At 52.9% G+C, this 15,827-nt stretch overlaps 1 pseudogene; it reads left to right on the top strand.

The window, feature by feature from the left end:
• Positions 1–829: 829 nt before the first annotated feature.
• Positions 830–3,387, top strand: LOC136464731 (P-(S)-hydroxymandelonitrile lyase-like; annotated as a pseudogene).
• The last annotated feature ends 12,440 nt before the right edge of the window (positions 3,388–15,827 follow it).

The following is a 15,827-nucleotide window of genomic DNA, read 5'->3' as shown; positions in this document are numbered from 1 at the left end:
GGCCGTATAGCTGTTGCCGCTAATTTCCTCTATAGAAGAACAGTAATAGCTGGTGTGCCTGCTTCAGCAACAGCCACGGCGTGCTACTGTATGCTAGCATGCTCTCGGAGAACAGCCACTGTGGCACAGTGCCGTGTGTTTTATGTCCTGTCGGCCATCTGTAGGCCGATACGGCCTATCGGCCATCGGTGAGCCGACAAGTTCCTATACGTTACGGAGAACGGCCACGGTGCTACTGTAGTTTGTATTCCATGTCCTGTCGGCCTTCGGTAGGCCGATATGGCCTGTCGGCCATCCGTGCCGACAAGTGCCTGCCTCAGCAACAGCCAGGGTGCTACTGTACGTTAGCAAGCTCTCGGAGAAGGCCCAATTAGACCTTGTGGCCTGTTGAAGTTACCAGGCATCCGGGCCCAAGGTGTATGCAAATGCCCAACAGCACAAAATATCTTCCACTCAAAAGAAGAAAAAAACACAAAATAATATCTGCGATTCCATATCTTGCTCACAGTCCTACATACTCTCCTCGTGTTGGCAACGATGGATCGGCAAGAGCTAAGGTAGGTTTTTCCTCAGCTAAACTTTTGGTGCGCCCGATCCGCCGCTGGTACTCGGGGTTGAAGGCTTCACAAGCTAGTTGTATGAAGTAAATATATAAGTAGTATAATTTTATGTACAATTCTCACAACAACGCGATGTATTCTTTTAATATTATATATTGGCGAATCTTACTTCCTTACTTATATATATGTGTGTGTGTGCGCGCGTGTGTGCGCATAGGCATACCGCATAGGCGGCATAGCCAGTCGAGAGGGCCAAAGATCGAGCAAACATGGCCATCTTCATCAGCTCCTCCGGCATGTACGGCTCACCAAGGCGCACTACGGCGACGACGACGCTCCTACTCGTACTAGCCGCTGCCGGCGGCCTCCTCCTGGCGCCGGTCGCGGCACGCCGGTCACCCGAGCACGACAAGCAGCAGCAGCATGAGGACGACCGCATCTTGGGGCTGCCGGGCCAGCCCAAGGGCGTGGCGTTCGGCATGTACGGCGGCTACGTGACCATCGACGACCACAACGGCCGCGTGCTCTACTACTGCTTCCAAGAGGCCGACGCCGCCGAGCCGGCGGGCGCGCCGCTCGTCCTCTGGCTCAACGGCGGGCCCGGGTGCTCCTCCATCGGCCTAGGCACCATGCAGGAGCTCGGCACGTTCCGCGTCCACACCAACGGCGAGAGGCTGTTGCTCAACGAGTACGCATGGAACAAAGGTAGCTAGCTAGCTAGTATGCATGGAACAAAGGTTGCATGCACTAATAGATGCATGTTCACTTGGTGTAGATAGTGGCAAGTACTATTTATGCTTTATTTTTTTAGTTTAGCAATGGTACAAATTCATAATTTAGAAATATATATAGCACATTTTAAATTTATTGAACTATTTTCCATTATAGCTTATGTGGGTATTGATACATAGATTTGAGCATATTTTAATGTATTTCTATAATGACGGAAATGGTTAATGCATACTTTACATTATGTTTCATGATGGCAGATGTGAGAACTTTAAATTTAGTGGTTACTTTGCAATATTATATTTTATAATTCTTTAATAATTCGGTCGATGTCTCAAGTTCCATTTCATATCATGGTATTCGAGCACATACGCACATGCATAGTGTTTGCAGGTACTGTTGTGCATGCATTGATTTGTGAAGTATTTTAATTTGCAGGTCACTTTATTCCTCAGCTCGCACAGGTTGTGTACAGGACGGAACAACGCCCCTTTCATTAACTTCCAAGGCTTGTTGGTCTCCAGTGGTCTGACCAACGACCACGAAGACATGATCGGCATGTTCGAGTCCTGGTGGCACCGTACCACGGCCTCATCTCCGACGAGACCCTGGACCGCGGGCTCAAGGTCTGCCCGGGGACCTCCTTCATGCACCCCGCGCCGGAGTGCACGGAGGTCTGGAACAAGGCCCTGGCGGAGCAAGGACACATCAACCCCTACACCATCTACACGCCGACGTGCGACAGGGAGGGCCCGTACCAGCGCAGGTTCTGGACGCCCCGCGGCCGCGCCGTAAGTTGCCATGAAAACTTCAACCAGCAGCAATCGATGATCTTCTTTTATATACAATAATGACTCATTTGAACTTCTTTTTTTAATTAATTTCGCGATGGGTGATCTTCTTGACGGTGTGTCGTTCAGCCGCCGCCATTGATGCTGCCCCCCCTACGACCCCTGCGCCGTCTTCAACTCCATCAACTACTTGAACCTCCCCGAGGTGCAGAAGGCCTTACATGCCAACATCAGTGGCATCATAGAGTACCCATGGGCTGTATGCAGGTCTCTCACTATCTCTAGCTTTTTATTTTTCAACAGTGTTTTTTACACAATATACATATACTGGCGCCGTAGATACTGAATTCATTTTCGTGGGCAAAACCCACATATTCTTTATCTGGTCTGCAGCAATACCATATTTGATAACTGGGGACAGGCAGCCGATGACCTGCTACCCGTCTACAGGGAGCTCATTCAAGCTGGCCTCAGGGTCTGGGTCTTCAGGTAGGCGTATATATAAGCTGCTGACTGGCTGGCTAGAAACAACTAAAATGCATGAGTTTTGCTCTTTTCAGTGGTGACACGGACAGTGTAGTGCCTGTGAGTTCGACCAGGCGCTCTCTTGCCGCCCTGGGCCTTCCTGTTAAAACTAGCTTACATGGCCCCAACCGAGCGTGAGGTCAGTGTTGACAACAGGAGCTAGAAAAATACATACCGAGCTTCGTTCATATCTCTGAATTGATCCTGAGTTTCTTAATCTTACAAATATTTATATAGGAGTACTGTATGTAGTAGCTTCTTTTCCTCCATGGCTATCATATAAATATATATGCTGGGGTGACTGATGAAATATGTATATATAGGTTGGCGGCTGGAGTGTGCAGTATGAAGGCCTGACCTACATCACCGTCCGCGGCGCCGGGCACCTGGTTCCCGTGCACCGTCCGGCGTAGGCGTTCCTCTTGTTCAAGCAATTCCTCAATGGCGAACCCATGCCGGCCGAGGCAAGTTTTACTTTCGCCATCGTCAACTTATTATTGCTCAAGGAAATTGGTCTGTGAAAGATGTTCACATTTTTTTTTTGCAGGAAAAAAATGACATCCTCCTTCCTAGTGAGAAGAAGGCTCCCTTCTACTGAGCAGGGGAGCACTGCCTGCGGCGGCGTGGCTCGTGTGTTTGATGGCGACGATTCCACATGGTGATCCTTGAATGTTTTTATGGATAAAAGGTTAAAAGCTGTTGAGATGTATGTGGAGAATAGTATCTTGTTTCTTTCCGAAAAACTATGAATAATGTACAAGGCAAACTGTTGACCTGGCGATGGATCTTTCTTTCTCTTGGAAGCCATATATGAATAATGCATATTTTGGTTGTGCCTAAATCAATCACATAAAAATTTAATAAACTACTCCATCAACCTATGCTTCCACATGGGCAAAAATCATCTGTTTTCTTCAAGGAAAGCGTACAGATGATCACTCATTGGGCATCACAACACTTCTGTTTTTTCTTGGCTATGGTCATGTTCATGCCAACCAAAACATAAAGTCTTTTTCTGGCTCTTGTTCAAGGATTGCTTTGCATGTTTGGCACAGCTTCACCAACAGCTTCATGAGTTGTTGTGAGCTATTTTTTTTGCCAAACACTCTTTTTCAAAACAGCTCATGGCGTAAAGCTCCTTTTTTATGCTCTCAAAGAGGAATGGAGAGAGGTGAAACTAAAAAAAGTAGCTTTTCCCAGCTCTCTCATTTATTTCCCTCTCTCAACCATTCATGAAGTCGTTGGTGAAACTGTTTTGCCGAACAGTTTTTCTAAAATAGCTCAGCTTCACCAATAAAGCTGTTCATGAAGCTATTTTCCAAAAAAAAATAGTTTTACTAGTGAAGCTGAGCTATACCAAACGACGCCTAAATCTGCCCCGGAGACGCCATATGGAGCTCCAGTCTTACTCAGGTGTCCTTTGTTCAGTTGATCGTGAAAAAGACTTGGACCACATGTTCTTGCATTGCTTGTTTGCCGTTGGACCCTCTGATCCTCTTAGTTAGCCTTCTGAAGTTTGTGCAGATTTCAAGAGGCAGTTACAGATCTTTTTCTTCATGGGGATCATTATTCTACGAGTTTGCTATGTGTCGGGTTCATGAACCCGGGGTCCCTTATGGACCTGCTTCCTAGCAAAGGATCGGCCCAGCAGACGACGTTGCGAACGACGCGCAACTCCTAGGCCGGCCCACAAAACCTAACGACAGGCCGGGGGCGATCCAGTCTCCGACCGAAAGGCCTGGCCAAAGAGGAACGACGCTCGCTTCCGACTCCGGCCCGCCTCTCCGACTGAAAGGCCTGGCCGAGGAGGAACAACCCTCGCTTTCGTCCCTTCCAACTCCGGCCTGCCTCTCTGACCGGAAGGCCAGGCCAAGGAGAATCGACGCTCGCCTCTGACTCTGGCCCGCCTCTCCGACTAGAAGGCCTAGCCAGCTCGCCTCCGACTCCTGCGCTCACTTCTGACTCTGGCCCGCCTCTCCGACAGGAAGGCCTGGCCGAGGAGGAATGACGCTCGCCTTCGACTCCAGCCCGCCTATCCGACTGGAAGGCCTGGCCAGCTCGCCTTCGACTCCCGCGCTCGCTTCCGACTCCAGCCCGCCTCTCCGACCGAAAGGCCTGGCCAAGGAGGAACGACGCTCGCTTCCGACTTCGACTCGTCTCTCCGACCGAGAGTATATCGAACCTTTGCTTACACCTCTTCCCCGACCAGGAGGCCAGAGCCGACTGGGGAATGATCGACCAGGGACGCCCGCTCGGTGAAGACCCAGGAAACGAACAAAGCAAGTAAGGCAGGGCGCTCCAGTCAAACCGCAATATCAAGGGTCATACCCTGCACACCTGCAGGACAGTACTATCAGGCCATGTCAGAAAGAGGCACCACAACCTTCCAGACATGTCAGAACATGAACAATGTTGTGGGCGCCGACATTTATCCTACAGTATGGTAGGCGCCAACATCTGCCATACCAGAAGAAGACGATGGAACCTACCACATGCATCTAAACATCAACAGTATTATGGGCACCGGTAAACTGCCTTGTACCTGACGGCGTGGGCAACAAGACTAGATAGCACACACACACTCTTTCTCTCACACTCCCTCTTGTAAAGTCGTCGCCTTCATCTATAAAAGGAGATGCGCTCTCTCTCAAAAGGGGACGGACGATTCGACCACCAGGACGATCGATTCACAGAGTCGAACAACCTACGATTCGAATGATTCCAACAGAGCACACGCTCAAATACTTAGCGCACGTAGGAGCTCCCGTCTCTCTCGGCCCATTGGTCCAGAGTCCGACCGGACCTCTTGCACCCCCCATTTTATTCCCTCTCGTTTGTAACCCCCACAGCAAACTTAGAGCACCTGGGCTCAGAAATAAAGTCACCGACCGACTCAAACTAGACGTAGGGCACGTTGCCTGAACCAGTATAAACCCTATGTCATTAAGTGCTAGGCCATGTCCAATCACAACATATGGCAAAACTACAAATATTTATGTGTTGGTCACTTTTCGCACCGATAGTTGGCACCGTCGGTGGGGAGAACGCCGTATGTTCATGCTTTTGGTCATCGGATGGCCCACCTTTCTGCCATCTTTGGCATGGCAGGCTCAAGCAATATGACTCGCTTCGGCTCGCTGGAGTTTCCCGCACTCCCACCTGTTGGGATGTGGGTTCCGCCGTCTTTGAGCCATCCCAGGCCTTCCTCTTTGGAGCCTAGACTTCATCGCTGACCAGCTCAGCGTGCTTCGCCTTCGTAAGAAGGCACATGTTCCGACGCCCATCGGAGGGGCACCCTCCGTCGGCTCTGGAACTCCCGACGAACTCAACGGCGAGGTGCCTGCACTTAGCTCCGAGCCTACGCTAGGCTCAAACCCCACCGTGAGTAATGTACATACTGTTATTTACTCGCTATTTACTAGTTTCCATCGATTCTCTGGAGGGACTCCGCTGTCCCTGTCGCGACCGTCGTGTGATCGGTTCCCCTATGGCCCCGCATCCCCCACGGACGCCTACGCATAGGGGCTTAGAAAGATGTTGGCGCTGCCCCCTCTCACATCTGAATTCATGGGGATGGTAGACTATGCTCCCGCCTCTTTTCATGACCTCATGGATGACAATATTGAGAGTGATGGCTCCAACATCGGTGATGTCGTGGCACCTAGCCACCCTCTGTCCCGCAAGTGCGCTATGGCGGACGCTCTGAGACAGCCATCGGTGGTGGTGGAGTCTCTTCAGACCCACACCCCTCCGGACCCTCACGTGGATGCCCTTGCGTGTGCCTAGGAGCATGGCAAGGACCAGCCGAACTAGCCGCCACCTACGGTGGCATGCTCGGCATAGCACGCTGCGCCGCACGCACGTGACCCGGCAAGTGGCGCCCGAGGTCGCCCCCGCTAGGTCCAGCGCAATATCATGGATGGGGGGAACGATCCCCCACAGTTTGCTCAGGCTAGCCAGAACATCGCCGTGGTGGCGATGCTGCTGCGCGCCCTTCCCGAGCCTGTCGACCCACAGGAGCAGGCGGTCCACCAGAACCTTTGGGTGCTGGTGGATACCGCCGCCGTTCAACAGGCGGAGAGCTCTATGTCACAACACCGACTCGCAGCCTCTCTCCTCACCAGGGGAGTGGGGATGCACTAGACGCATCGCTCTATCTGCTCGCCACTATAGCCGCTAGGCGCAAAACAAGAGGCCACAGCTATGCCATGACCTAACCCGGTGCCTACTCCACACCGGTCGCCTATGCATGAATGCCTCGGGTCGAATCGAGATGCTCGCAGCATCATCAACAACCAGCGTTAGGCCCGATATGACGATGATGCCCACCAGGCGGTAGTGAGAGTAGGCATCATGGTCTCTAGCCGAACCATCGAGGGGACCAGTGAGACACACCCCAGGCATGGTCGTCGACCCAACGACTAGAGTCCTAGCCTAGAGGGGCCAGGACCATGGGCCTTTGGCCAACCCATCTAAAGAGCGTCGTTCCCACAATGCTTCTAATCGCCTACCAACATCGCCAAGTATACCGAGGAGACGAATCTTGGTATATGGCTCGAAGACTTCTGGCTTGCCTACCGAGCCGGAGAAGTGGATGATGACCACTTCATCATTCAGTACCTCCCCATCTGCATAGGGGAACATATTCGAGCATGGCTCAAATTCCTCCCACATGACAGCATCCATGACTGGGCGGACCTCAAGAGGATCTTCATCGGGAATTTCTAGGGGACATACGTCCGTCCTGGGAACTCCTGGGACCTCAAGAGCTGCCAGCAGGAGCCCAATGAGTCCCTACAGGATTACATCTATAGGTTCTCAAAGTGGTGCAACTCCCTACCTGATGTCGTTGATGCGGATGTCATCAACGCATTCCTCTCCAGAACAACCTATGAGTCTTTGATTCACAAGCTTGGCTGTCTGAAGCCCCGGACCACCCGTGACCTGCTCGACATCGCTACGAACCACGCCTCCAGTGAGGAGGTGGTCGGAGCGATCTTCAATAGAGGCCAGGACAAGGGCAAGACCAAACACGAGGATCAAGACGAGGTCCCCTCCACATAGAGGGGCAAAAAGAACAAGAAGGATCGGCACCGACCGGCCAACTCCACGTTGGTCGCCGCAGCTGATCGCGTGGGCAAGCAGCCCCAGCAGGGCTGGCCTAACCACTTCGACAAGCTCATGGATAGCCCATACACCAACCATGCTTACCCCATCAAGCACCTCTACAAGGACTGTGAGCTCCTCAAGCGCTTCCTGTGATAGGTTGACGGGCCAAAAGAAGGAAAGGGCAACGAGGCAACGTCCAAGAAACAAGGCACGGCGAGCAAGGATGGGGACAGCTTTCCCGACCCCAAGGAATGCATCATGATCTTTGGGGGGTCTGATGCCATCTACTCCAAGCGCCAGCACAAAGTGTGCTACCGAGAGGCATGCGTCGCCGAGATGGCCATCCCCTCTTTCCTTCGCTGGTCAGAATCTCCGATCACTTTTGATCAAAGGGACCACCCTTCCCACGTCGCCAAACTAGGATGCTACCCGCTCGTCGTCGACCCCATCGTCTGCAAGAAGTGCCTCACCAAGGTGCTGATGAACGAAGGCAACGGCCCCAACATCCTCTACGTTGACACCCTCGACGCCATGCGCATCCTCCAGTCGGAGCTCCGCCCGATGAGCTCTCCCTTCCATAGTGTGATCCTAGGAGCGTAGTCATACTCGCTCGGGCAGATCAACCTACCCGTCACATTTGGTGACCGAGCCAACTTCCGCTTGGAGGTGCTTAACTTCGAGGTGGTGGACTTCCTGGGGTCTTACCATGCCATCTTGGGGAGGCCATGCTACGCCAAGTTCATGGCGGTCCCCAACTACACCTACTGGAAGTTGAAGATGCCAGGACCGAACAGTGTCATCACCGTGGGTAGCACCTTTTCGCACGCCTACACGTGCGACCGTGAGCATTTCAAGCTTGCCGCTGCCGTCATCAACTCGTCCGAGCTCCCGTGGCTCGAGGAGTTGTCGACCCCAGCAGTCCTGGACTACAACAAGCCAACCTCCTCGACTACCTTCCGCCCACTCGAGGAGACTAAGGCGGTAGGGATCGACCCCACTGACCCTACCAAGATAGTGCGGATCAGGACCCAGCTCCTAGCCAAATAGGAATGCGAGCTCACCGACTTTCTACATGCCAATCGCAATGTCTTCGCATGGAAACCTTTCAACATGCCAGGCATACCACAAGAGGTCACCGAGCACACACTACGCCTCATCACGGGCTCAAAGCCCGCCAAGCAACTCCTACATCGCTTTGACGACGAGCGGGTACATACTATTATTTACTCGCTATTTACTATTTTTTGCCGATTCTCCAAAGGGACTCCGATGTCCCTGCCACGACCATCGTGCGATCAGTTCCCCTATGGCCTCGTGTCCCCCATGGACACGTACGCACAGGGGCTAAGAAAGATGCTGGCGCCGCCCCCTCTCACATCCGAATTCATGGGGATGGCGGACTACGCTCCCGCCTCTTTTTACGACCTCATGGATGATGATGTTGAGTGCGATGGCTCCAGCATCGGTGATGTCATGGCACCTAGCCACCCTCTATCCCATAAGTGTGCTATGGCAGACGCTCTGAGACAGCCGTCGGTGGTGGTGGAGTCTCTTCAGACCCACACCCCTTCGGACCCTTGCGTGGATGCCCTCATGTGTGCCTAGGAGCACAGCGAGGAGCTACGACAAAGGTGGCAGAACCAGTGGCCACCTATGGTGGCGCACTCGGCATAGCACGCTGCATCATGCGTGCATGACCCTGCGAGTGGCACCCGGGGTTGCGCCCGCCAGGTCCAGCGCAATATCATGAACAGAGGGAATGATCCCCCACAGTTTGCTCAGGCTAGCCAGAACATCGCCGCGGCAGTGATGCTGCTACGCGGCCTTCCTGAGCCTACCTACCCACAGGAGCAGGTGGTCCACCAGAACCTTTGGGCGCTAGTGGAGACCGCCGCTGTTCAACAGGCAGAGAGCTCTATGTCACGACACCGACTCACAGCCTCTCTCCCCACCAGGGGAGTGGGGATGCACCAGATGCATTGCTCCATCTGCTCACCACTATAGTCGCCGAGCGTGGAATAGGAGGCCGTAGCTGCGCCACGACCTAACCCGGTGCCTACTCCACACTAGTCACCTGTGCGTGAATGCCTTGGGCCGAACTGAGACGCTTGCAGTGTCATGAACAACTGGCATTAGGCCTGATATGACGATAATGTCCACCGGGCGATAGTGAGAGCAGGCAGCACGGGCTCCAGTCGGACCATCGAGGGGACCAGTGAGACGCACCCTAGGCGTGGTCATCGACCCAACAACCAGAGTCCTAGCCTAAATGGCCCAGGACCATGGGCCTTTGGCCAACGCATCCAAAGAGCGTCGTTCCCACAGAGCTTCTAACCGCCTACCAACATCGCCTAGTATATCGAGGAGACGAATCCTGGTATATGGCTCGAAGACTTCTAGCTTGCTTACCGAGCCAGAGGAGTGGATGATGACCACTTCATCATTCAGTACCTCCCCATCTGTGTAGGGGAACATGTTCGAGCATGGCTCGAATTCCTCCCACATGACAGCATCCGTGACTGGGCAGGCCTCAAGAGGATCTTCATCAGGAATTTCTAGGGGACATACGTCTGCCCTAGCAACTCCTAGGACCTCAAGAGCTGCCAGCAGAGGCCCAATGAGTCCCTATAAGATTACATCTATAGGTTCACAAAGTGGTGCAACTCCCTACCTGATGTCGTCGATGTGGATGTCATCAGCGCATTCCTCTCTAGAACAACTTGTGAGTCTTTGATTCACAAGCTTGGCTATCTAAAGCCCTGGACCACCCGTGACCTACTCAACGTCGCTACGAACCATGCCTCCGGTGAGGAGGTGGTTAGAGCGATCTTCAACAGAGGCCGGGACAAGGGCAAGACTAAATGCGAGGATCAAGACAAGGGCCCCTCCACATAGAGGGGCAAAAAGAACAAGAAGGATCGGCGTCGATTGGCCAACTCCACGTTGGTCGCCATAGCTGATCATGCAGGCAAGCAGCCCCAGCAGGGCTAGCCTGACCACTTTGACAAGCTCATGGATAGCCCATGCACCACCATGCTTACCCCATCAAGCACCTCTACAAGGACTGCAAGCTCCTCAAGCGCTTCCTGCGATAGGCCGATGGGCCAAAAGAAGGAAAGGGCAAGGAGGCAGCGGCCAAGAAATGAGGCGCTGCGAGCAAGGATGGGGACAGCTTTCCTGACCCCAAGGAATGCATCAGGATCTTTGGGGGTCCATTGCCATCTACTCCAAGAGCCAGCACAAAGTGCACTACCGAGACGCATGTGTCGCCAAGATAGTCGTCCCCTCCTTCCTTCGCTGGTCGGAATCTCCAATCACTTTCGATCAGAGGGACCACCCTTCCCACATCGCCAAACCAGGACGCTACCCACTCGTCGTCGACCCCATCATCCACAAACAGTGCCTCACCAAGGTGTTGATGGATGAAGGCAGCGGCCTCAACATCCTCTACATTGACACCCTCAACGCCATGCGCATCCTCCAGTCAGAGCTCCACTCAGCGAGCTCTCCCTTCCATGGTGTGATCCCAGGAGCATAGGCATACCCGCTCAGGCAGATCAACCTACCTGTCACATTTGGCGACCGAGCCAACTTCTGCTTGGAGGTGCTTACCTTCGAGGTGGTGGACTTCTCGGGGTCTTACCATGCCATCTTGGGGCGGCCATGCTACGCCAAGTTCATGGTGATCCCCAACTACACCTATCGGAAGTTGAAGATGCCAGGACCGAACAATGTCATCACCGTGGGTAGCACCTTTTCACACGCCTACACATGCGACCATGAGCATTTCGAGCTCATCGCTGTCGTCATCAACTCGTCCGAGCTCTCGTGGCTTGAGAAGTTGTTGACCCCAGCAGTCCTAGACCGCAACAAGCCAACCTCCTCGACTGCCTTCCACCCACTCGAGGAGACTAAGGTGGTGGGGATCGACCCCACTAACCCTACCAAGACAGTGTGGATCAGGACCTAGCTCTCAACCAAATAGGAATGTGAGCTCACCAATTTTCTACACGCCAATCGCGATGTCTTCGCATGGAAACCTTCTGACATGCTAGGCATACCATAGGAGGTCACCGAGCACGCACTATGCCTCATCCTAGGCTCAAAGCCCGCCAAGCAATGCCTATGTCACTTTGACGATGAGAGGCGCAGGGCCAAAGGCGAGGAGGTCACCAAACTCCTAGCAGCCGGATTCATCAAGGAGGTATACCACTTCGACTAGCTTACCAATCCTGTTCTTGACAAAAAGAAGACCAGGAAATGGAGAATGTGTGTTGATTACACTGGCCTCAATAAGGCATGTCCGAAGGATCACTTTCCTCTACCACGCATAGACCAGATAGTCGACTCCACCTTAGGATGCGAGATCCTCTCCTTTTTGGATGCCTACTTAGGCTATCACCAGATCGCAATGAAAGAGTCTGACTAGCTCACGACTTCATTCATCACTCTATATGGTTCGTACTGTTACATAACCATGCCTTTCGGTCTAAAGAACGCTAGCGCCACCTATCAACGGTGCATGCAGCAATGCTTCGCCGATCAAATCGACCCGCTCGATCAGCCTGACCAAGTCGAGCGACCAAAATCAACAATCGCCGTCTATGTTGATGACATAGTGGTCAAAACGGCATAAGCTTGTGACCTGATCGCAAACTTGGCCACAACATTCATGAACCTCCGAAGGTTCAACATCAAATTGAATCCCGAAAAGTGTGTTTTTGGGGTTCCAAAGGGGAAGCTGCTTGGATACATCATGTCCGAACGCGGCATCGAGGCCAACACCAAAAAGATCATGGCCATCTCCAACATGGGCCCTATATGCAATGTCAAGGGCGTACAGAAGCTCACCGGCTGTTTGGCCGCCCTGAGCCGATTCATCTCCTAGCTCAATGAACGGGGGATGCCTCTCTATAAGCTCCTTAAAAAGATAGACACCATCGTCTGGACTGAGGAGGCATAGCAGGCTTTGGAGAGCCTCAAAGCATCACCAATGTTGGCTCCAATTCTTGTCGCTCTCGAACAGGGAGAACCCATCCTCCTCTATGTCGCGGCAAGCAACCACGTGGTGAGCGCCGCCCTAGTTGTTGAAAGGGAGGAGCTGGGACACCACCTTATGGTCTAGCAACATGTATACTTTGTTGGGGAGGTACTCACCGACCCTAAGGTCTGGTACCCCCAGGTGCAAAAACTCCTATACGTTGTGCTAATGGCGACTCGAAAGCTCCTGTACTACTTCACCGACCACGAAGTCTCGGTCATCACTTCATACCCGCTCAGAGATATCATCCGCAACTGTGATGCCGTGGGATGAATCTCCAAGTGGGCACTTGAGCTAATGGGCCATGACATCAGGTATATCCCCCGTACCACTATTAAGTCTCAAGCTCTCATGGGTTTTGTCACCGAGTCGATGGAGGTCCAGCTATCGACTCCGGACGTCACCCATGAGTACTAGATGATGTACTTCGACAGGTCTATAATGGCACCCAGCTTAGGGGCTGGGGTGGTTCTAATCTCCTCGGACGAGAGTAGGCTCCGCTACGCGATTCGCCTCCACTTTTTAGCCTCAAACAACGCCGTAGAATATGAAGCCCTCATCAATAGACTGTGCATCACCATCGAGCTCGGTACTACATGACTCCATGTTCGTGGCGACTTAGAGCTGGTCGTCGACCAGGTCATGAAGGAGTCCTCCTGCAAAAGCCCCCTCAAGGCAGCATACTGCCAGGAGGTGCGCAAGCTTGAGGACAAATTCTAGGGGATCGAGCTACACCATGTCCCCTAAAAGGACAACGATGCCGCCGATTTTCTCATAAAATTGGCTGCCATGCGAGTTCCATCTCCAAATGGGGTCCTCATCAATGACCTTCATGAACCATTTGCCCACATCCTAGAAGGTTCAATCCAAACACACCCCGATGCTGACCTGATGCTCGAGGGCTCCAACCCCAGTGCCTCCATGACGGCATCGCCCACCGATGTCACCATGGTGGCACTCGATCAAGCCGACTGGCGAGCACCGCTACTCTCCTACCTCCTTAAGGAGGTTCTCCCACCCAAAAGGATGGAAGCGCGATGGATTACTCGATGCACCAAGACATTCATCGTGATCGGCAACAAGCTCTACAAACAAAGTCTGTTGGGAGTACTCATGAAGTGTGTCCCTGGCGACCAAGGGAAATAGCTCCTCCTCGAGGTCCATGTCAGAATCTATGAACATCATGTGGCCCCAAGGTTGCTAGTCAGAAAAGCCTTTCGCCAAGGTTTTTACTGGCCCACCACACTACGAGATGCAGAGGAGGTCATTCGTAGATGTGAGGGATGCCGGTTCTACGCTCGACAAACTCATTTGTCGGCACAGGAGCTTCAAACCATCCCCATCACCTGGCCATTCACGGTATGGGGCCTCGACATGGTAGGACCCCTCAAAAAGGGCTCGAGTGGCTTCACTCACCTACTCATAGCGGTCAACAAATTCACCAAGTGGATATAGGCCAAGCCCATCACCAACATCCGCTCAAAAGAGGTGGTCAAGTTCCTCCTCGACATCATCTACTGGTTCGGCGTTCCTAACTATATCATCACTGACCATGGAACTAACTTCACTGGGAAGAAGTTCCTGAACTTTAGTGATAGATACGGCATTAGGATTGACTAGGCCTCGGTCGGACATCCACATACTAACGGTCAGGTCAAGCGTGCCAATGGCATGGTCCTCTAAGGACTCAAGCCACGCATTTTCGACCGACTCAACAAGTACACCAGGCGATGGGTCACAGAGGTCCTAGTGATCCTCTGGAGCCTACGAACGACACCGAACCAATCCTCAAAAGGGTAGTCTGTTCCTTTAATTACCTTACGTAACTTTGCTTTAAACATTCCACCCGATTGCACCTTGCCACTACCTATGGTTATGAGCATCTGAGCCTCACGGGCCATGCCTAGGCTCTTAAGGTTGCAGCCTATAGGACGAACAGGCAGGTGCGAAAAAGAAAGAATAAAAACAAAGTTATGCTAGTGTAAACATAAGGAACGAATGGGACAAGCTTCCCCGAACAAAGTGATTCCATCACAAAAACAAAGTTGTTGTATTCATGGATACACAAAAATGCTTACACGGGGACTCCTCCATGAACTTATCCCTTACACATATTGCTTGTTTCTACTTTACATGCTATTGTGGCCGCCTGGCGGCATTGGCTGTCGGCGCGACCGGTGAAGATAGGGGCCGCTCACTGTTTAGTTGGATGACGTTTGGCTCGGTCGAAGGCGGGGCGACGTCTGCTTCTGACCCAGGCTCTACTCCATCTGTAGGTTGGGCGATGTCCTCCTGGCACGCGCCTTCAACCATGTTTGCATGGTGAACCTCCATCACCCATTGCGCAGAGACATGCTCTACCACCAACTATGTGTGTGGCAGCAAGCTCTCCCCAAGCGCATGGATGGCATCCAGGCTCTAGCCATCGGCGTACCCATTGTAGATGGTGGCAAAGTATAGGTCTAGGTGGTGCATCGCCACTGAAGTCAGCACTCCTCAAGGGACTTTGACAGTGCCTCCACGCTCTGACCGATCATCGCCTTGGCCATCTCCAAGTCCTGCTCTAGTGAACCAACTTTTCTGCCCAGTTCTAGAAAAAAGACGACAAGCTCAGAAGCAGGCTAAAGGAAAAAACCAAGACATCAAAAGTAGAAAAAGTACATACCAAGGTGGGTGTTCTCAAGGATGGAGAGTCCCTCTCCTGCCGAATCACCTGCTCGCGTAGCCGGGCATTCACCTCCTTTGTCCCAAGCACCTAGCCCCAGAGCGCGAGCACCTCCTGGTCGACCTCCGACTAGGCCTTTCGCTCTAACTCTAGGGCCTTAAGGGAACTCAGGAGCGCTGCCTTGGTCTCTGCTAGGGACTTCTAGAGCACCGCCTCGGTCTTCGCCTAGCAGACCTTTGCTGTCTCAAGTCCCCGCTCAGCGGCGGTCGCCCACTCCACCGCGAGCAGCTCCACCGCCAACGCCTTTGTGGCCTCGCCCGCCTAGTCTTGAGACTCATAGTGGGTGGACTCCAGCTCACGCTCGAGCTTGGTGACCCATTGCAACATCGTGGCCTCCCGAGCGTGCT

This window comes from Miscanthus floridulus, chromosome 7 (genome assembly GCF_019320115.1).
Source record: "Miscanthus floridulus cultivar M001 chromosome 7, ASM1932011v1, whole genome shotgun sequence".
In the NCBI taxonomy this organism is placed as follows: Eukaryota; Viridiplantae; Streptophyta; class Magnoliopsida; order Poales; family Poaceae; genus Miscanthus; species Miscanthus floridulus.
The sequence above is the reverse complement of the archived record's forward strand: the minus strand, read 5'-3'. Positions and strand labels throughout refer to the sequence as shown.